We start from the raw sequence: 6,000 nt of genomic DNA, 5'->3' as shown, positions 1-6,000 counted from the left end.
ATTTTTTTTTTTTTTGAAACAGGCTCTCCCTATGTATTTCAGACTGGCCTCGAACTCACCAAGGTCCTCCTGCCTCAGCCTCCTAAATGCTGGGATTACACACACCACCCTCACCCAGCAGAAAATAACTATACATATTTAAAGAATAAAATGCGAACCTAACTGTTTTTCAGGAACAGAAAACTAACAAGTGATGTAGCAGAATTGAAAAAAGAGGCTCATGTTGCTTGCAGAAATTGAACTGTCCTCACATGTGTGCATTTCTGTGTGGATTATAATGGAAAATAATGTGGCTTTCCTTCCAGGTTCCTAGCACACAGCTTCAGAATACCTTGGGGTTTCGTGAATGTTGCGGTGTCTCTTACGCTAATGAGATGAAAGAGGGATAACTTCTGCTTCCCCTTTGGAGGCTGGAATACCTTTTTATTTTGGTACCGGGGATCGAACTCAGGTCCTTCAGCTTGAGCTTGAGAGGTAGGCAGCAGAACCAGAGTCAAATACCTTGGCCCTGGAATAACCTTGATTTTGAAATCTGGTAAAGACATTACCAGAAAGGAAAATAACAGGTCCATCTCATGGACATAGATACAAAATCCCAAATAAACTAGCATGCTAAATTCGGTGATATATATATATTTTAAAAATCATGAACAACATCATGAGCATGTTATTTTCATCCTAGGAATTCACAGTTGGTTTATTATTTTTAAATCTCAGTATAATTCTGCACATTGATACAAAAAACAAGGAAAGTCATCTGACCATATCAATAGAGGCAGGAAAAACATTAAAGTTAGTAAACTTTAATGCCAATATAAAAAGAGATATAACTTAAAAATTGAAAAAGAAAAAAATATATATATAAAAGAAAGAAAAAAATTGAAAAAGAAAGGTCCAGGGATTTAGCTCAGTGGTTCTGCCGCCTGCCTCGCAAGCACAAGGTCAGGAGTACAATCCCTGGTACCAAAAAAAAAAAAAAAAAAAAATTGAAAAAGGAAGAAAAAGCAACATGAAAAATCGAATATCCATACATGCTAAAATTCTTAGCAAAAGTAGAAATAGAAAGAAGTTCCTCAATTTAATAAAGAATGTTTGAAAAACCATATATACAACAAACGTTATATGTAATGGTGAATTATTTTAAAATTCAAGTACATAAGGCCAGGGATTTAGCTCAGTGGTTCCAGTGCCTGCCTCACAAGTGCAAGGTCCCAAGTTCAATTCCCAATACCCCCCCCAAAAAAATTCAGGTACATAGAAAAAATGACAGGGAAACCTCCACTATACCACTTCTGTTGAACATTGTACTGGAAGTCTTACCCATACAATAAGGCAAGGAAAAGAAAAGAAAAGGTATCAGCCAGACATGGTGGTACACACCTGTAGTTCTAGCACTTGGGAGGCTGAGGCTGGAGGTCCGCCTTAAATGTGAGGCCAGCTGGTACCTTATAGTGAGCTCAAGGACATCCTAAACTACATATCAAGACCCTTTCTCATAAATGTACATAACGACCACATTCACCAAAGGGAATTTGTACCTGTCCATGATATACCTTGATTGCTCTTTTATCCCGAACCCCTCTTCCTTCCCTCCAGACCCCCTCTTTATTTGCAAAAGCTTTGTTTCCACTTTAATCCTTCTTTTCTCACCCCCTCATTTGCTTTTTCCTTTTGAACAGTTTCTTCCTATTTCATAATGTCTGCTCTACATTTTTGTCCTTATTTAGCTTTTCAGTTTCTCACACCAGCCAATGTGATATTTACACATATATGTCTGGTTTATTGAACTTAAGAAAATAGTCTTGACTGGGGATTTAGCTCGGTTCTGCCACCTGCCTTGTTAGCGCAAGGTCCTGAGTTCAATCCCCGATACCAAAAAAAAGTATAGTTTCAAGTTGCATCCATTCAGCTATAAATGTCTCAAATTTGTTTTTCTTTCTTTTTCTTTTTTCTTTTTGGTACCAGGGATCGAACTTGGGTCCTTATGCTTGCTTGCGAGGCAGGCAGTGGAACCTCTGAGCTAAATCCCCAGCCCAAGTTTGTTTTTCTTCATGGCTGAAACAAACAAATATTAAAAAAGAAAGAAAGAAGGGGCTGGGGATTTAGCTCAGCAGTGCTGCGCCTGCCTGGCAAGCATGAAGTCCTGAGTTCAATCTCTGGTACCAAACAAACAAACAAAGAGCATGAGGATTAGAAAAGGAAAAATTAAATTATTGTTGTTTATAAATAAAATGACTATATAGAATATTTTTTAAACCAACTGGTAAATAATCAGAATTGATAAGCAAATTTAGCGTAGTCTTTAGGTACTAGATCAATTTTAAAAACTCACATATTTCCAACTTTCAGAATTCTTTTTTAAATGGCATCTAAAACACCATTCCAAACCAGACATTGAGTGCCTCCTGATGATTGTGAAATACCTCCTCCCTGCTCCCTAGAAACTAAGTCTGATCAGTCTTCGATGAGTCCAATTTCCCCTTGGTCTTAGTGCATTTTCTGTCGCTGTAACAGAATACCTGTGACGGGTTAACTAATAAAGCAGAAAAGTTCAGTTTGGTTCATGCTTCTGTGAGTCCAAGGGCACAGGGTCAACATATCCGTTTCTGAAGGGGCCTCATGCAGCTTCAATTCAGGGCAGAAAGCAGAAAGGCAAGTGAGTGTTACCAAAGAGAAAAAAGCGCCCCTCTTCTGTGATGCAAATCCGGGATCATCGTGAGTTCAAGGCCAGCCTGGGCTACATAGCCAGAATCACTCTCAATTCCCTCCCAAAAAGTAAGAGATTAAACCCTTCTAAAGGCCCCACCTCCCAATGCTGCTACCGTGGCAACCAAATTGCAAAAAGAGTTTGAGGATAAAACCATCAAAGCAGCACTCATTCACAGGCAATACCAGGGGCCGGAGATTAGCTCAGTGGCACCGCGCTGGCCTTGAAAGCACAAGGCCCAGGGTTCAATCCCTGGTATGCAAAAAAATAAAAAAAACAAGTCCCACGTTTCAACATTGGGAGAGAAGAATCACAGGCAATACAAGAAGACAATGGGGCGCAGCAACTAACATGGGTATTTGACCACCAAAATGCTGACTAAAAAAATCCTCAACACATAAATGGAAAAAATAACAGAAATAAAGGTGGGGGACTGTGGATTAGAAAAGACGTAAGAAACACCCCAGTATGTGACCAAGTCAAACAGACTGCAAACTAACATGTCATCTATGAAATGATTGGAATTTGAATACTCATTGGTATTTGATGAGGAAATACTGTTAAATTTCTACATGTAATATGGTATTGTGTTGCCAGGCGTGGTACCACATTCCTGTAATCCCTGCACTTGGGAGGCTGAGGCAGGAGGATCACCATGAGTTCGAATAATGAGTTCAAGGCCAGCCAGAACTACATAGTGAGACCCTGTTTAAAAAAAAAACCCAATAACAATAACAACAATAACAATGGTACTGTGATAAAGCATCTGGCTTGTTTTGAGACAGTCTTGCTGTATTTTGCCCAGGCTGGCTTTGAACTCCTAGACTCAAGCAATCCTTCTGCCTCAGCCTCCTAAGTAGTAGAGACTACAGGTGTGCAAAACTACACTCAGCTGATTTTTAAAGAGTCCTTATCTTTTAGATATAATTTCTGAAACATTTACAAATTAACATTTTGGGATTTTGTTTTGTTTTGTTTTGTTTTGTTGTTTTTTTGAGACAGGGTCTCACTCTGTAGTTGAGACTGACCTGGAACTCACTATGTAGCCCAGGCTGGTCTCAAACTCAGAGCAATCCTCCTGTCTCAGCCTCCTGAGTGCTTATAAATTAATATATTGTCTGAGATTTGTTTCAAAATAAGATGGTAGGGCTGGGGATTTAGCCCAGTGGTTCTGCTGCCTGCCTCGCAAGCACAAGGACCCAAGTTCGATCCCCAGTACCAAAAACAAAAATCAAAATCAAAATAAGGTGGTTAAGAGTTGAAGCCAGGTGACAGGCCCAATTAGAGTCATTATACACTTCTACATACTATTGATTTGTTTGAAATTTTCCTTAATAAAAATTTTAAAAATTACTACATAACTCTTTAAAATCCTGTATATTGCAAGCTAAATGTTATTGAGAGAAATAAGGTTTAAATAAATAAATAACAAATGCATGAATCAGAAGACATTTTTAGGATGTCAGTTATCTCCAATCTAAACTACAAATTTAATGTCAGCCCAGTCAACGCCCTGCATGTTTTTGTGTGACAGCGAACAGGATAATTGAAAAATCACCTGAAAATGCCAAAGATCTAGAAGAGTGTTGGCGAAGCTGGGGCCCACGGGCTGCAGCAGGCACAGAGCACTGTGAGCCAGGTCACCCCAGCAACTGAGCATTGGAAGAAGTTGGTTTTTCTAAACTAAAACCTCCTCAGTATTCAAGGTTTTTTTTGTTTGATTGGTTGTTTTTTTGTTTTGTTTTGTTACCGGGGATGGAACTCCCGACGTGGCGCTTATGAGGCAGGCGGCAGCACCACTGAGCTAAATCCCCCGCCCAGTATTCAGGTTTAATTGCAATGTTGGCACTTTGAAATAAATTAAGTGGGTTATGAGGTGCAGTTTGGGCACTCGCCCCTAAAAGGTTCGCCATCACTGATACACAATAACACAATTGCAAAACCTAAACTGAAACCCTTACACATTAGCAAATTTCAAGACACTGCAAAGCTACATCATTAAATACAGTGAGGTTTTGGTTTAAGGACAGATGAATGTGAAAAAAATCCAGTCTTGAAAAAGATCAGGTACACATTATATATGTATCTGAGTTAGGACAGGGTCACCAGTGCACTCCAGCGAGGAAAGCCTTTTCCGTGAACAGAGTGGGAGGAGAGGACTAGGGTCAGTGAGGGCCACTGGTGAGGGCCTTGCAAGTACAGATCAGATTTAAAATTTTGACTTTTTTTCTTCAGAAATTTTTCCATTAATTTTGATTTATCAATAATAATGCATTAAGATGGGTGTGGTGGTGCCACACTCTGGAGGCTGAGGCAGGAAAATCACTGTGAGTTCAAGGCCAACCTGAACTACATAGGGATACCTTGTCTCAAACGACAAAACAAAAATAAGTAAAAATTAAAATAAATAAAATCAAGAACTTTTGAAAAGACATCATGTCAAGTTAAAAAGTAAGGCACAGAGTGGGAGATTTTATATTTAAACAGCAGAAGACCCATGTTCATAATCTTTATTTTTTTAGGGTTTTTTTTTGTTGTTGTTTGTTGTTGTTGTTTTAGACAGGGTCTTGCTATGTATTCCACTCACTATGTAGCCCGGCCTGGCCTTGCACTCTTGGTGAGATCCTCCTGCCTCAGACTCCAGATGGCTGGGATTATAGACGTGTGCCACAACGCCCAGCTACCTGTTTGTTATATTTAAAGAACGCTTGGGGCTGGGGATTTAGCTCAGTGGCACTGCCCCTGCCTGGTGAGCGCAAGGTCCTGAGTTTGATTCCCATACCAAAAAACAAAACAAAACAAAAAAGCGACAAAAGATTTGAACAGGCAGTTCACAAAAGAGAATTTCCAGCTGAGTGTGGTGGCACACCCCTGTAGTCCCAGCACTTGGGAGGCTGAGGCAGAAGTGTTACCAGTGCCCAGACTGCACTACATAGTGAGTTCAAGGCCAGCCTGAATGATATCCCAAGACGCTATCTCAAAAAAAAAAAAAAAAAAAATTAAAAGCCGAGCTCTCAGAAGGCCTTTCAAAGAGCCCTACCTGGTGCAGACTGCTCTCCCTCCTGGTCCCTGGCAGTATTCCCGACTCATGCTCTTTCCTTGAGGTTGAGTAAGCACCTGTCTGACCATCTCTCCCACTTTCCCCAGAAGTGCTTTTTAATTTCTGTTTGTGACTAATAATATTGAGCATCTTCTCACGTTTTTGACCATTTGGAAATCCTCTCTCTCTCTCTTTCTCTCTCTTTCTCTGTTTTCAGATAGGGTCTTGCTATATAGGTCAAGCTGGCCTGCAG

The 6,000-nt window shown here is 40.0% G+C and overlaps 1 protein-coding gene across 4 annotated transcripts in view; it reads right to left on the bottom strand.

Annotated features, from left to right (window-relative positions):
- Positions 1 to 6,000, bottom strand: part of LOC104848662 (zinc finger protein 512) — an 80,995-nt gene that overhangs the window by 49,330 nt on the left and 25,665 nt on the right. The gene's annotated exons all lie outside the window — the stretch shown is intronic.

Source organism: Fukomys damarensis, unplaced genomic scaffold, assembly GCF_012274545.1.
Source record: "Fukomys damarensis isolate Sample0158 unplaced genomic scaffold, DMR_v1.0_HiC HiC_scaffold_2, whole genome shotgun sequence".
Taxonomy (NCBI): Eukaryota; Metazoa; Chordata; class Mammalia; order Rodentia; family Bathyergidae; genus Fukomys; species Fukomys damarensis.
The sequence above is the reverse complement of the archived record's forward strand: the minus strand, read 5'-3'. Positions and strand labels throughout refer to the sequence as shown.